The sequence below is a fragment of the Fukomys damarensis genome, unplaced genomic scaffold, assembly GCF_012274545.1.
Source record: "Fukomys damarensis isolate Sample0158 unplaced genomic scaffold, DMR_v1.0_HiC HiC_scaffold_121, whole genome shotgun sequence".
Classification (NCBI taxonomy): Eukaryota; Metazoa; Chordata; class Mammalia; order Rodentia; family Bathyergidae; genus Fukomys; species Fukomys damarensis.
Window position 1 is genome coordinate 53,571 of NW_022901033.1, and position 15,766 is coordinate 69,336.

General features: G+C 48.5%; 1 pseudogene; it reads right to left on the reverse strand.

Annotated features, from left to right (window-relative positions):
• Positions 1-13,762, reverse strand: part of LOC104875645 — a 67,326-nt pseudogene extending 53,564 nt beyond the window's left edge.
• Positions 13,763-15,766: the final 2,004 nt, after the last annotated feature.

The window sequence follows — 15,766 nt, forward strand, 5'->3', positions numbered from 1 at the left end:
GCCAGAAAAACAGAGCAAGGAAGGAAAGATTCGCTGGAAAGTGACAACAGATAGAAGGCTGCAGATAATTAAAGACAAAGTGTGCTTTTCTGCACCTCTATGAGGCTGGTGCTTCTTTTAAAATTCAAGGCAGGCTTTACTCTTCCATAAATCATTAGATTTCTGTGCAAAAACTGAATAGTTATATATATATATATATGTATGTATACATATATATATAATGGTCAGCCCTCTTTATTGTCATAGAATTTTAAATTAAAACAATTGGAAAATAATTTTACCGGGTTAGGATTTAATGTCTGCCTCACAAGAGCAAGGTTCTGAGTTCAATTTTGAGTACCAAAAAAAAAATTTTTTTAACCTAGTAGACACAAAAAATTTAAACTTAATATATAGTAAAACAACATATTATATAGTAAATGTAAAGAAATACTTTCTTTGTTGGTGAAAAAATAAACTGGGCTCGATATTCTGAACAGGCATTTCACATTATCCATTGAAATTTACAAGTTTTATCTGGTCATATGAGTAATTCAGTGTCCATAAATGTGCAAAGTAATTTGTACTTGGACACAAAGATGTACACATAGGGATATTCAGCACAGCATTTTTTATAATAGCAAAAAATAGAACAAGATAAACACCTATTAAGATCTGCTAGGCCCAATCCAAAATTCAGTCTTAGGACAAAATAAAAAGAACTCTAATTTTTGTGAATGATAAGTCCAAACCACCCTCCATCACGCCAGAAATCTACACAGAAATGTTTTATATCAGTTGCATACTTTAACGTACCAGCTCATGCACTGCTTATATCTCTGTCAGACAGATTTGGACCCTCCTGCCATCAACACCTCACAGTAATGATAATAATAATAATAACAATAACTGTTAAAATCCAATGCAGTTTTCAAAGCAAGTCAAGGAGGTGTTATGGTCATTTCTGTTTACTAGATGATAATATCGAGACTAGGGTGATATGATTTGCCCTAAAACTTCCAATTCCTCATAGGATCCCACTATTTCAAAACTCTGTGTGTTTTGGAATTGTGGCAAACTTTCAAGAAGCCAACCTGTCCACAAATAGTTCTAAAACAAAGAAGAAAAAAAGCTACACCAACAACCACTGCTGCTTATTTTTCTAGAGGGTGGGAATTGGAACAGGTTGTATCTCCCTAGATCCCTCTTCACATGGGACAAATCTCAGCTCTCCTCTCCCAGGATCTCACAGGTAAGGCCGCAAAGGGCTTGAAAGTTACATGAACTTCCTTTGGACTTCACTTGGGCTCCTCCCACCCTACAGTATTTTATATTAAACTTTGTAACATAAGGAGATCATGCTATTTAAATTTAAGAACTGAAGGAGGGTTGCGTATTTTAGTTCTGGGTCAGCAAACTTCAAAGGCCTGTAATTAGGTTTACCCTGTTTTTTCTTAGTTTAGTCATCAAAACCATGCATGAGAGTAAAGCTTGGATTGCCTATTTTTCCCTTAAGATATGGATCTATTATAGACACAAAATGTCTTCCAGAGTATTTTGTAAATACCTCCCAAACCTGCTGAGTGGGCCTAACGGTTTTTATTCTGATCCACCTCCTTAAACAAGCTGAATGGATGTCAAGCACAAAAGTATAAGGTCATTTTAATCCTTCACAGTTCCCCAATTGTCAAAAATGGCTTTTTATTTTCTAATAGTGTTTTTTCAAAGCACATTATTATATTTATGAAACAAGAAAAATGATAGCAACACTGAAAGATGTGTCTGGAACAAACCATGAAAGCTGTAGTTAAAAAATCATCTCAAAGACCTATAATTTCTCTCCCAACAATTTGTCATTTTAAAGCTCTGCCAATGTGGAGCTTGCACACCTGAATGTCCTAGAAAGTGCAGGAGTCTGGTAAGGAGGGGGAAATACAGGGTCAGTCTCTCTTGGAGCCCCGGTTCCAAGCAACATGCAGAACCCAGATTGTAAATAACAATCAAATGATTTTCTGTGGCTGTGAAAAGGAGTGGAACGATGCTCAGAGGAAGGAAGGAAGTGACTGTCCTTTTTGTGGGTTTCCATGGCTCGGTCTGGCCAGGAGCCTAGGATCCTGTGACATCACCCCTGTGTCCTCCTACCTGTAGCACACACTATCAGCTGTGCCAGTGAGCTGACACAGTGTGTTTTTTATTTGTTTGGTTGGATTTTTGAGATAAGGTCTCACTACATAGCCTAGTATGGCCTTAAACTCACTAGGTAGCTGGGCTGGACATGAACTCAGGGCAGTCCTCCTGTGTCAGCCACACCAAGTGCTAGGATTGCAGGCATTCAGGTAGGTCTGCCTCACGTGGATTAGCACCTTTGATGAGTTTGTTTCAGATAAATTTATGGGAATTATTTTTATAAATTGTATAACAAACATGCTATGATAGCTACCTCTTTAGTGGATCCAATCTTAAAATTTTTCAGCAACAAATAAAGTGGTCAAATTTTAATCATCAAAGTAAAACGCCTCTGTATAATTCAATAGCAATGGCACCACTGGGTGGCAAAGGGAAATTTACCTCCCTGGCCATAACTTTGTTCTTCTGGTAATGATTTCGGTTTTTACGGCCAAAAATAATGAATGATTATTATGTAACAAATTACCCAATCTGTAATCATTTATACACACTAGCTTTCTTATCACCGGGCACTCAGTGACTACACAGTCATCTAGGGTAGGTGCCCAGTGTGCAGACAAAGTCGAGTGTCACAAAGCAGCCTCAGACTCAGTAAAAAGTGGGGGATCAAGGCCCCACTCTCCTCCATGGGGTGCATTTCTCCTTCCCAGCCCCAGAGTTCTACTCCACCCTGGCACGAGCTGGTCACCGCACAGCAGTACAGCCCCCAAGCGTCCTCTGCCAGCCTGGCCTGGGAAGCCCTCGGGAAGATCAGGCTGACTTTGGTGCCCCATCCTGCTTGCTCTGTGCTATTTCTCCTGCTTTTTAGATGAAACTTCGGAGACTTTGAAATGATAGCACCCTGTATCTCTCATGATGTTATACACTTGAGTTGGGTATCAAACCTTTGCTTGTCTTCCCTCCACCATGCACAGTAAAATACAGTTAAGGCCAGATTCGAATCGATGAGCATATTTCCGACTCTGGTCTGTCAGCTACGAGCTGTGTGCACTCAAGCCCCTGACAGCCTCAGTAGCACAGCTTCTGTAGGTGTTAATGAGATGATGTGTATGCCATAGCATCTGCAAAATGAGGGAGCAAGGCTGTACCATTCCACACCAAGTGCTTTCTTCTTTCTTCCCTCAGGCCTAAGGCAGGAACAGGTCTCTGAGTACAAGCATCCCGGTGTCTAGAAATCTGGCATAGGTCTCCGTCCCTTTACTAACCCTGGTGACACAAGAGTGTGCTGTACCCTTCTTGCTGACACCTGGCTCAGCATTTAGCAGCAAGGGAGTCTTCATCCTGAAGTGACCACAAATTGATACAAAATTTAAGGTTCTATTATCAGGAGGAAAATGGATAACACCAGTGTCTTTCACCCTCAGCAAATGCTTTTTTCCGCATTTGAACTTGGACATCATGAATCTACCAAGTGAATGTACTCATGATTGACTCCAAGTTTTTATTCTTCTAGCAACATGTGTTACTTCCCTTTAACAAAGCTTTTGAGGAAAGCGCCTGGATGGATGCGGCCAGTGATATCCAGCTTCCAACCCCACCCCCGAGCACAGGGAGCTTCATCACCTGGCCCACTCAGAGGTGGCATCTGCAACAACAGCCAGCTGACCGGGCATGGAGCCCCGACTGCCAGACCAGCGGGCAAGAGCTACTCACCCCCAGAGATCCCCTCAAGGGCAGCGGCTTGGCCTCATTCGGCGCCTCCTAACCCGTGTCTGTCCGGTGAAGTGAAGCCTATCTACACCCGCCTCCACCTGAATGCAGGGCTAGATCGGCTTTTGCATGAGACAGTCCACTGGATCATCCCCACCGCTGGAACCTGAACTACAGCCAGCACTCACTAGGTTGTCATCACCCACGCAGCCTCTTCCTGCACGGCTCTGGTTTTATTAAGGTAAATACAAGGCTTTGAGGCAGTGAAGAGGCCGGGATGAACAAATGAGTGGAGAGCTTCCTTTCTTTGCCCACTCCCCAGACAAAGTGCACGGTAAACTGGGAATCCATCCTGTGAGTGTGCACAGGGGTGGAGAGACGTGCTCCGAAATCTGTGTCACCGTCCTGGCATTCAGCAGACAGACCCCTCCTGGGCGGAGAGAAGGACTTTCCTGTGCTGTGCGTGGGCTGCTCATTGTTTGCTTGTTGCTACAACAAAGCCCTTGAAAGAACTTCCTATAGGGCTGGCTCTCCAAGTCCTGGGTCCCCAGAACAGGTCCAGTCCTCCCCGTGGCTGGCCAGCAACACCACGTTCTGTGATAGTTGCAGCAAAGCCTCATCTAGGAAAATGGGGAAGGGGGGTTTTGTTTTGGTTGATCATTTTCAATCCAATCACCAGCCAGGGAGATCCTTGCTGCAAAAGAGTAGCAACACCACGTTCTGTGATAGTTGCAGCAAAGCCTCATCTAGGAAAATGGGGAAGGGGGGTTTTGTTTTGGTTGATCATTTTCAATCCAATCACCAGCCAGGGAGATCCTTGCTTTGCAAAAGAGATGTAAATAACTCGGTGGGCTCTCAGCAGCTGGAAAGCTGCAGGGTAGGGCTTGGATCTCAGCCTGACGTCAAAGCCCCATCTGCGGCCCTCACCTCTGTCACCACCTTTCCCAGGACCCGGCCAAGGGCCCACGGTGAGAGCCGATGCCGTGTGAGGGAAGAAGTGGCCGCACTGCAGACCACGGGGTTGCCCTGGAAAGGGATAAAACGCCATCACCGTGGACTCATCATGGCAATGCAGGTCAGCTACCGGTCAGCTGAGGAAGGCGACCATCAGCAGAGGCTGCAGGGTGGGACCAGACAAGCCTGTCAATCATCTTCTGCTGTGTGGTAGGTAATCCACTCCACAGTTCAGCGGAACAAACAGTCCCATTTATCATCTCATGATCTGTGATTTGGCTTAGGTTTCTCTGTTGTACACGCACGCAGGCCCATCCAGAAGGAGGCTGGGAAGTGGCCAGGCACCAGGAGGACCCTCTTGGGGACCGGTGACTTGGTGCTGGCTGTTGGCTGGTGGATTCAGTCCTTTTCACGTGGACTTTACTCATGTGGCACATCTGTCTCAGGGCCTGGGCACATGTCCTGTCTAAGAGGATCCCCCTCCTTATGTCACCATGGCCAGTTCTGGGGCAGTGAAATTGGAAGCTGTCAACTCTCTTAAAGGCTGCTGCCAAAGCTGACATGTGTACAGATCTGCTACTTTCCACTGCTAAACCCAGCCACAGCCAGCCCAGATTCAGCGAGGGGAACGCACCCTGCAGATGAATACTGCATAACCTCACTCATACATAGAGGTAAAGACCGATTCCAGAGGAGTGGACAGTATACTATAGTTAGCAAGGCAGGGGCAGAGGTGGGGATAGAGGGACATTAGTGAGAGGGTACACGATGCTGCTAGCCCAGAGAAATAAGATGCCACTGCTCACTTCACACTCCCTGCACCTGCGCTGAGAGAATAGAGTCCAGTAGCACCTGTGGGTGCAGCTCAGGCTTGTGCTGCGTGAGGTCAGTACGAAAACAGAAGTAAGATCTGTGGCTCTGAGACAGCCAGACCGACTGGAGACAGCAGAAGGCCAGGGAAGGAGTCCCTGCATCAGCCTGGCCCAGGCTTCTGACTCATCCATCCAGCAGACCCAGGCTCAGTGGTCACAGCCCTCCTGAAGCAACTCAGTCCCCAGACATCCCAGAGCCTACCAGCCCTGCACTTTTGGCTTGGTCTTCCCTCATCTGGCTGTCTTCCGTGTGACTCCTTGGCGTGCCCTGGACAGTCATACGCACTCCTTGGGCCTGTGCTTCAAGGTCTCTAGGACTCTCCCTCGTCTCTAAAGGGAGGCCATTGATATCCTCAGCCCACTCTTCATACCTCATGTTACATATAGTCATGGAATTCTTCAACATCCTAGCAAAACTGGAACTTAGCCACTGGTATTGTGTTACAACAGTCTGAACACGCGCAAACACGAAGATGCAGTCGCACAACGATCAGAACCCCATACCTATGCCTGTCTGGACAAGGATGACAGGAACTCAGCAGATGCTACCACCGGTGGCTCTAGCCCACCCGCTTATCGATGCCCTCCGTATGAAGGCCTGAAGAGAAACACAGCCTGTCTGCGGCAGCCCAGGCTGGACCCCATGGAGGCACTTTCCCAGAGGGTTACCGGGAGGTAACCACACAGGGAGAGGGGTTTAGACCCCTGGGGGCTGCTCTGTCAGCGGTGTCATGTTGAATGATCTCACTGAACTAAATCTGTGTTCTCACTTGTAAAACAGAAACACCACAGCTAGGCACGGTTGTGCACGCCTATGATCCCAGCACTCTGGAAAGCTAAGGCAGGGGGATCCTAAGTCTGAGCCCAACCTGGGCAGCTTCGTGACTTAAGAAGACCCTGTCTCAAAATGCAACAAAATAAAGGGACTGATGTAGCTCAGTATGAAGGCCTTTCGTTCAATCCCCAGTACAGTACTGGGGGGAAAAGAGGAACACTAAAACCTACTTTTGATATCAGTGTTCTATTTGTCAGTAGGAATTAAATGAGACAAAAGCCAAAACACTCTAACGTATGGGGTATGTTACATGCTAGCTACTATGACTGTTTCCTGCCAGCTGTGGCACCATGAATCAGTTTACCTCTGGTTCTGGGAATGGGGGCCGTGACTAGCCTTCCTCTGCGGAGGACTGTCGCCATCTCTGACTACACCTCCACGGACTGTGAAGGCAGCCCAGGCCGAGCCAAGGCTCTGCGCAGGGCTGTCTGACACTGCAGACCCCACCCGGCCACTGGCTTTCTCGGCCTCAAGCCCATTTCTTCTGTCTCACCTTTGTTCTAGACACAGGAAGCACCACAGATCCCACCTGTCAGGGAACGTGACTAGGAGAAAACTGCAGTTCAGTACATGGGAACAGCAGTGTGACTCACTGGGAGGCCCTGACAACCTGGTTCCATTCTTCAGGCAGAGTTCTGAGTCACTATGAACTCCAGGCCACTGAGCAAATGTCATTTTTATCCTGCAGCATTGACTGCTGATCTACTGTCTTCAATTTCTAATTAGAAACCGTGTCCTCCAGTGGGTGATACCTAAGTAAACCACTGCAGGAGCTAGGGACAGGCCCCTCTGTCATGACCCTTTGTGTGTCCAGACACAGATCCGTTCCTCATTCATACTCCCAGTGGCCCTGCGCAGGTCGTGAGGGACTACATACTTTTCTTTCTCTATTTCCATGGAGAGCCGCTTCACGTCAGTATCCTCGAAGTCAAAAGACAGGCTGTCGCCAATGAGGTTGAAGCTTGGTATATCAGGAGGCATTGGTGCTGGGATTGGGTTCACCGGCTGCCAATGAGAAAGCTCAGAATTAGGAGATTCAGGTTTCATAGGAACATTCCCTCCATATTCAAGGCTATGCGGGTCAAGAGTCCTAAAAAAGGAAACACTAGGCCCGGGGATTTAGCTCAGTGGTTCCGCTGCCTGCCTGGAAAGTGCAAGGTCCCGAGTTTAATTCCTGTACCAAAAAAAGGAAACATTAAAACTTTGATGTCACCATTACATTCACTAGTTAATAGAAATAAAATGAGACAGAAGCTTAAAAACCCCAACATAGAGGCACTGCCTGTGCTAGCTACTGTGATCCATTCAAAATCTAGTCAAACTATTTGTCTTTCTACAAATGTAACCTTTTTTCACGCTCAGTCAAATCAAACACAAACTCCCACTCACTTTTTCATTTAGAAAATTCTCATTTCCTGCACTAGGAGGTAAAGAAGCAGACAAGACAGGTCTCTGGCTCTGAACAGCTAAAAGTCCTGTTCAGGAAACAGATGTGTTCACAAATCCCAACAGTTAACTAAGGCAACTATTACAGCCAGGGAGCAAAGAGGCTAAGGAAGCCGTAGGGGACACGGTTGAAGAGATGCCGCTTCTGCTGCAACCAGAGAATGTGCCAGAAGGAAAAGGGCGCAGGCGAGGACGCTGGGCTGAGAATGTCTAGCTAGAGTGCTGGCCGCGTGCAGCCCCTGTGTGGGCAGCGGGGTAGGAGTCTGTTCTAGACTGGCAGGGTTCCGCCAGGACGCTCGGGGTTCGAACTGGGAAGACAGAGCTCAGCATGAAGTAATAAGACTGAAACACAGTATGAAGTCCCTAGATTTGCTTCGGGACTTTCTCATCCCAGAACAAAGGGTCATTTAAAATATGGCCCCAATCTACTTCCCCAGTTTCTTCCATGATTTGCCCTACTAAGCCATAAATAGTATTTAGTATTCCCTGCGGTGCTTTCCCATCTCTTAAGCTCTATCCCTCTTGCAAGCCCCTTCTCAAACCCTCTGATCTCTCATCAAACACTTTCCAGCTCCTGCTCAGACAGGAGGCCTGCCTTTCTTGTGCTGTCCTGTTGGACTATGTTCCTGGTTCTCTAATGGATCTTTCTATAACTCTACACTGTAAGGACTATTTTTTTGGCTGTATCTTCTTTCTGCTGTCTACAAGTTTCCCGAGGGCTGATTTGCTTCTTTTTCATCCTTGGATTCTTTACTGAGTTTCAGATGGTACCTGGGCAGGAGGGCAGCCTCAGAACTTTCCTATGGGCCTGAAACAGGGTGTCTGGAGAGTGTCAGAAGTGGTGCTGAGCAGGGGCTTTTGGGCTCCTACAAATAGTGCCTTTTTTTTTTCCTGGTCCAAGGGCTGAGTACATGGGTTATGTTCTGCCTGTGAAAATTTATCAAAATGTACAGTTGTGATTTGGGGCCTTCTCTGTACATATTATACTTTATAAAACTTCTAGAAAGGATGAATATTGGGGCTGCAGAAATTGGTACGATCACTTCTCTGAAGGGAATCAAAACGAAACATCTGACCTCATGGTTCCATATGTGATCATCTATTCTATCAGTACAGACATGGTGTATGTGCAAAGATTTGCATTCAGGGATGTTCAGTGCAGTTTTGCTAAAAACTGTACAAGAAAACACACTAAATGTTCATCTATAAGGGACTGGTTAGGCGTATTACAATCTAGCTATACGACCAAATGAGGTTAAAAACTGACATGGACGATCTCCTCCAGGATTTGTTGCTAAGAAGAGCAGAGATTAGAGCAGTACAAAGTTTGCGCCGATGTATGCTTTAAACGTACACACGCATCTCAGGCATATGACTCCATTTCCAGCTCTCACCTGTCTGAGATACCTCACAGGCCCCGAGTGAGGACATCAGCCCGATCAGCCCACCACACTGTGAGAGGTAATGATAAATGCTTGCTGGGAGCCACACATCTGGTTTGAGGTGCTCTGTTACCCAGGAACTCATAACCACAAAACATAGCACCAGCAAATTGTTGACATTTTCTCCAGTTCACATCCTGGGCAGCTTATCCCCCTGTACCCTGTGTGTATCTGTACCAAGTGTGAATACGCCACATGCATGAAAGCACAGTGCGTGTGTTTGTGCCTTGTGTGTGTATGTGCAGTGTCTGTCTGTGCCATGTGTGTGAGTGGACAAGTGCTTGTGCTGTACAGTACATCTGTACCCTTGCCCGGGACATCCTGTCATCTCTTCTGTGCCTGGATAGTCCCTGCTCGTCTTCACGAGTCAGCTCAGCCTCTCCCACCCCCCAGGCTAGGCCGTGTTCCAGGCACCTGTGCACACCTGCCTGGATATAAATTTTCAACTGGGTGGTATTAAGTGGACACAGAACATTTGCTGAGTGGAGTGGAAGGAAAGCAAATTCTGTTTATTTTGTGATTCCATTTAGCAGAGGTCTGTCTCCCTGTCCCCAAATTGAGGTTGAAATCTGGTTCTTGCACAGCAATAATTCACTTTGAGGTAGACAGTCGACTTTCCCAGAACTGTTAATTATGGTACATGGTATCAACCGATAGTAGAAGATTCTATTCAGCTCAGCACTAGGGGATTAGAGAGCAAATTCTTCTGAGGAAAACTTGAGACTGTATTACTCAGAATAAGAAAAACATTTGAGAGCTGAAGATGGCCCTGCTGCCTGTTATCTAGGTAATCAGAGAAGTAACTGAGTAGCCTGAGGCCAAATGATGACCTTGGATGTGCTGCCCAGTACCTGGCCATGGGCAGGCTTTGAACCATCAGTTCTGCCATGCTTTGCTGGAACCATTTCCCTGAAGGCACTGTCAGGTGAACTGAAGGGCTGAGAGGGACAAGAAGTCACCACGTCTAAAGCAGCCCCAGGGTGGTGGCCCCTGCCCGGACTCACTGGGTATGTGGGCTTGGTGGCAATTTCCAGGAGCTTCTGCTTGGCTCTTCACTCTGCCTCTCGGGCTTCCTGCAGGTCCTGCTTCAGCTGATCCGCCTCCTTGACGCTGAAAAGAAAGGATTCATCAATTCTCCAGAAGAAGACCGGCAGAGAGAGGTAACCCTCACCCCCACCCCATCCCAAGCAAAGAGGGAGTTAACCTCAAGGTTAACCTCAGGGATGGCACCTGACAAGGAAACCAAGGACAGTGGGGCAGAGACATTTACGGGAAGTCAGAACTTCCAAAGCCAGAACAATACCCCTGGGCATTAATTTATTTCAGCTGGTCAATTTAGACTGGAAGACCGGGGAAGCCAGAGGGGCAAGAGCAAAACAAAAAGCTGTGCAAGCCGACCAGGCACAAGGTGCACAGCCGTAATCCCAGCTCCTCAGGAGTCTGAGGTAGGAGGATCACTTGAGCCCCAGAATTTGGAGCCAGCCTGAGCAACACACTGAGATGCTATTTCATAAAACACAAAACCTCTGCAATAGGTGTGTGGGGTTGGGGGAGGGGGCACAATGTTCTCTCCGCTTGTTCCTGGACAACAGTGGGCTGGGCAAACAAAAGTGCTGGTGATCACAAGTCTTATACTAGAGCACAAAGGGCAGAATAGAAAAGAACTGGCTTTTTACAGCTCCCGGGTAAAACACGCTCAGACCAAGTGCCTACTCTTCTTGGGCAGAAAGACAAACCTGCCGTTATAGGCAAATGCTTCATGGTACAGATCTGTGCCCTATGGGACATGGCTGGGCATGACATGTAAGGCCTAGCACATGGGCACCTCGCCCAACATCCATCACTCACAGAGGATGTGACCTACACAGAGAAAGAAAGGAGCCTGGCACGGGACAGGCATCAAGGAAATCATATTCTCAAGATGATATGCAAAGAACGGTGAGGAAAACTATACTGAATCACCTTAGTTGCTAGACGCCAAATACAAGTGTTCTAAATCAACAGACCCGGATGCTGTTATCTGAAGGCTGGAGGACCAGAACAATCCAGAGCCTCTGAAAAGTACAGACAACAGTTCCATACTTGGACCAGTCATGAGAGGGGGTATCCTGGTCACAGAGAGGACCGCAACTTCCTTCCTTCATCTGCCAGGAAGACTGCAGACACCTAATTTTCCTTACATGTAAATAATTGCTGTTTTCTTGCATCCCCTCTAAATAAAAAGGGGAAGGGCTGGGGATTTGGCTCAGTAGTTCCACTGTCTGCCTTGTAAGTGTAAGGGCCTGAGTTTGAACCCCAGTACCAAAAATAAAAATAAAAAGGGAAAGTACTCCATTTTTACAGTGGAAAAGAACCTCTTTGTATCTTCTTAGCTAAAAGCAATCTGTAAACATGCGTAACAGCTTCGCTGCAAACTGGGCTATGGGAGGGCTGGGGTCAAGGCACAGAGGTGAGAGAACTACACTCTGTGTCCTTCCAACAGCTCCAGTCATGAGGGCCCGGCATGGAAGGGACCTCCCTGTCCCAGGCGGCGGAGCAGCAGCCCGAAGCTGGCTGTGTCCAGATGTGCTTCAGGGCAGGGATAGGACTAACAGGCCCTTTTCTAGGCTCCTTCCTGGGCCCAGGAAGCCCCTCACCTTCTCTCTGACTCCTCAGCCATCTTCAGGGCCAGCACCTCAGCCTCTAGCACCTTCTGCTCCATCAGGCGCTTCTCCTCCTCTGTCCGAATGGCTGTGGCTTTGATGCGCTGCATCTCCTGCTCCGCTTCAGCGGCCTTCTGCGCCAGGAGCTTGGCCTTCTCCTCAGTGATCTGGGCCTTTTCCGCTAACAGGTCTGCTGTTTGCTCTGACCGCATCTGGAGGGAAGCATGCTCTTAGCGGTGCCCATGTCCACCCGGATCTGGAGGGGCTAGACAAACAGGTTAGCAAGAAGCAGCCTCAGACTCCTCTGGCCTTGTCACTAAGCATCACCTCAGGAACCTCTGGAAACAGAAGACATTCGCATCCCCATCCAAAAGGGACCCTGAGGCTCCACCCATGGGGAACCAGAAAGGGGTGAACAACTTTAATTGAGGCTTATGGTTTGCGAGGTAGAAAAATAACAGAAACTGTCTTTTCTCTCTCCCCCCACCCCTTTCTTCCTGTACCAGGAATCACACTCAGGACCTTGCACTTGCCAGGCAGGCGTAGTGCCACTAAGCTAAAACCCTAGCCCTCTGTCTTGACTTTAATTGGAGGTTCAGGGGCTGGGGATGTAGCTTAGTGATTCCGCCGCCTGCCTCAAAAGCACAAGGACCTGAGCTCAAACCCCCAGTACCAAAAAACAAACAAACAAATAAATTGGGGCTCAAAAATGGAGGAGGGTTTGTTACTTGGGGGACATGTGGCAATGGCTGGAACATCACAGAGGATGAGGTGATGCTACTGGCATCTAGCAGAAGAAAGCCAGGATATTGCTAACCATCCTTCAATGCCGAGAAAAACCCCAGATGATCAGCCCCAGACAGTACTGAGCAGTACTGAGGCGAGGAGCCCTGTTTGAAAGGCAGCCCCAAAGTCAAAGTGGAGTTGGGCTGTTCACGCACCCCACCTAAATCTGCATCCGTCAGCACAGATGTTTCGTGGTGCTGGGGATCAAACCCGGGGCCTCACGTGTAGCAGGCGAGCTCTCTACCACTGAGTCGCACCTCCAGCTCCAGGACTGCTGTTTTTTGTGTGTGGTACTGGGGCTGAAGGCTGGTGCGCTCCACCTCCGAGCTACATCTCCAACTGCTTCTCTTCATTTATTCATTTTATTTGAGACAGGGTCTCACCAAGTGGCCCAAGATGGCCTTGAACTCATAATCCACCTGCCTCAGCCTCCAACGGAAATAAAGCAAACACTGCTCGTTCACAGAAGTCCCCACATGACCTCGGGGCCCCCGACCCCACCGAAATCACCAGCGCTTCGTTGGCCATCGTCGCTTCTTCTTTCATCTGCAGCAGCCTCCTCTCCAACTCGTCTCTCGTGGGCTCGGCCTCCTCCCGCATCTGCTTCTCTCGAGCCAGGCGTTGCCGCTCCATCTGGGGGTGAAGGAGAGCAGCACTGATGCACGCTGCTCCTAAGGCCCCTCCCCGAAACCCCGTCTGAGGGGCCTCCCGCCGAAGGCCCTTCCCTTCTCTTTACTTTTGGCAGCTCGGGTCACTCCTACCGCCCACCACCCTGTATTAAAACCAGTCTCTTAAACAGGAGTGGGAAGCTGTGCTCCTTGGAAGAAATTCTAGGAGTGAACAAATAAACAAATGAAGAACAAAACACCGAGTTCGGCATCCATGCAAAGTGAGCGGGCAGTGGGCTGGACTTGACCACAGGCCATAATTGGCAGACCTCGTATCCGGGGCCTTGTGTCAGATCGGCCTGAGGTCCAACCATTGCCCAGCTAGAGCGCCTGGAGCAAGCACCTTGATGACTATCCCAGGCCAGGTTTCCTCCTCTGTGAAATGGGGATAACACACTCCCACAGGCTGAGGGGTGGGGACCATGAGCAGCACTTGACGAGTGCTTGCATAGCATGTGCTCAGCAAGCATCAGCTAATCGTGAACGTTAAGGTTGTCACTGCTTCTTGACTATCAGTCAGGCATCATGACGGAGCTAGGAACTCCAGAGGAAGCACCAACATCCCTGTCCCTGTCTCCAGGAGAGCGCAATCTGGCAGGAGGCAGCTAACTCATGATGAATAAGAACAGCTTCCTCCTTGGTTAATTCTCTCCCTCCCTCCCTCCCCCCTCCTCTCTCCCGTGCATTTCACCACCTTTCAGAATGAGCACAGAAGTACAAGAAGAAGCGGGAGGAAGGGAGAGGGAGGAAGGAAGAGGAGGAAAAACAAAAAAAGAAGAGGAGGTGGTTTTAATAGGAAGCTAAACCAGGCCTGGTGGCACACGCCTGTCATCCCAGCACTCAGAAGGCTGAGACAGGAGGATCGCTGTGAGTTCAAGGCCAGCCTGGACTACACAGCAAGATCATGTCTCAAACAACAACAAAACAGGAAGCTAAACATTCTGCCTCAAATCTAACCCTCAACACCATACACCTAAATGTCTGACACCTGATGATGATCTGCAAACGGAGCAACTCAACTTTCAGGGACCCTAAGGCGAAGACAGCATTGCAGAGGCAGGGCGGAGGGTCCCCCGGCTCGGCTGCCCATGTCTGCCCGTGTCCTTGCTCATCAGTTAGTTCCCCTGGCACTCGCCGGCCCCTGGCCTCACCCATCTCTTTGACCGGCAGGGAGCAGCTGAGGTGGCCTCCCAGAGAGCAAACGCCAGCGGGTTTGGCCAGAGCAGCTGGTCAGCCAGGCCCTGGCTTCCAGTTCCTCAAAATGCCCAGCGCTGGGGATTCCAGCCCAGTCCGAGCTGCGCCCCCTGGGGGTCGGGGTGCCCTCCCTCGGGGGTCGTCACGCCCCAGGAGGTGGGTGGGAGACCGTCGGAGGCCAGAGTCAGAAACAGGGCCAGATTCGGCCAGCGGCGGGGCCCCCAGGAAGGGCGAACCCACAGAATGCGCCCCACGAGGAGCCCCACTTTCCAGGGAGGGAAACTGCAACTCGGACGCACCGAGACAGAATCGGAAGCCAGTGCCGGAACCGGAAGTCAGTGCCAGAACAGGAAAGCCGATTCTGAGCACTTCCACAACCATCAGAAAATGGCTGCAGCGAGGCTGAACTTTGGGCCCTAAGGAGACTCCAGCCTCGGGACTGTTCTACGACCTGAAGCCAGGAAAGGGCCGCATCTCCCGAGTCCTGCCTCTGGCAACTGCCCCTCCCCGGGGACTCTTTGGTCCCATTCTCGGTGTCTGCATGGGCCACCATCTTGGCAGCCTCAGGGACCAGGGTCAGTCCCTTCCACACCCTGAGAACACAAATGAGGACCCATCCTCAGATGCCTCAGGAAGCTGACAAGATGAAGTACACAGTATACCCACTAAATAATGACTATAAAACGTAGTTACTAATCTGTAGCATGAAATTAACTTTGGTTCAAATATTTAAAGACCATGAATATTAGAAATGTTTAAGTTTCACAACTATCAAAATAAATAAAAATGCTCCTTTTACTAAAACGAAGCAATCAAAATGTTTTTGCTTAAACAAAGCAATCAAACGTTCTTCTGTTCATCTGATGGAAGTAATTCAAGTTTAATGGCTCTCAACTACTTCCTATTTCCTTTCCATTATATGGAATTTGAGGAGAAAAAGAACTGTACTCAAGAATATTCCTGAAGTGAATGCAATGTTCCTCATCTGTACGCTCCAACATAGTAACAATAAGCCTTATTACTGGCTAGTGAGAACTAGAAACCGAAATTTTCACTAATTTGTAACTTCAAATGTTACTAAGACTAATGCTAGGTGGGACTTAACATTCAC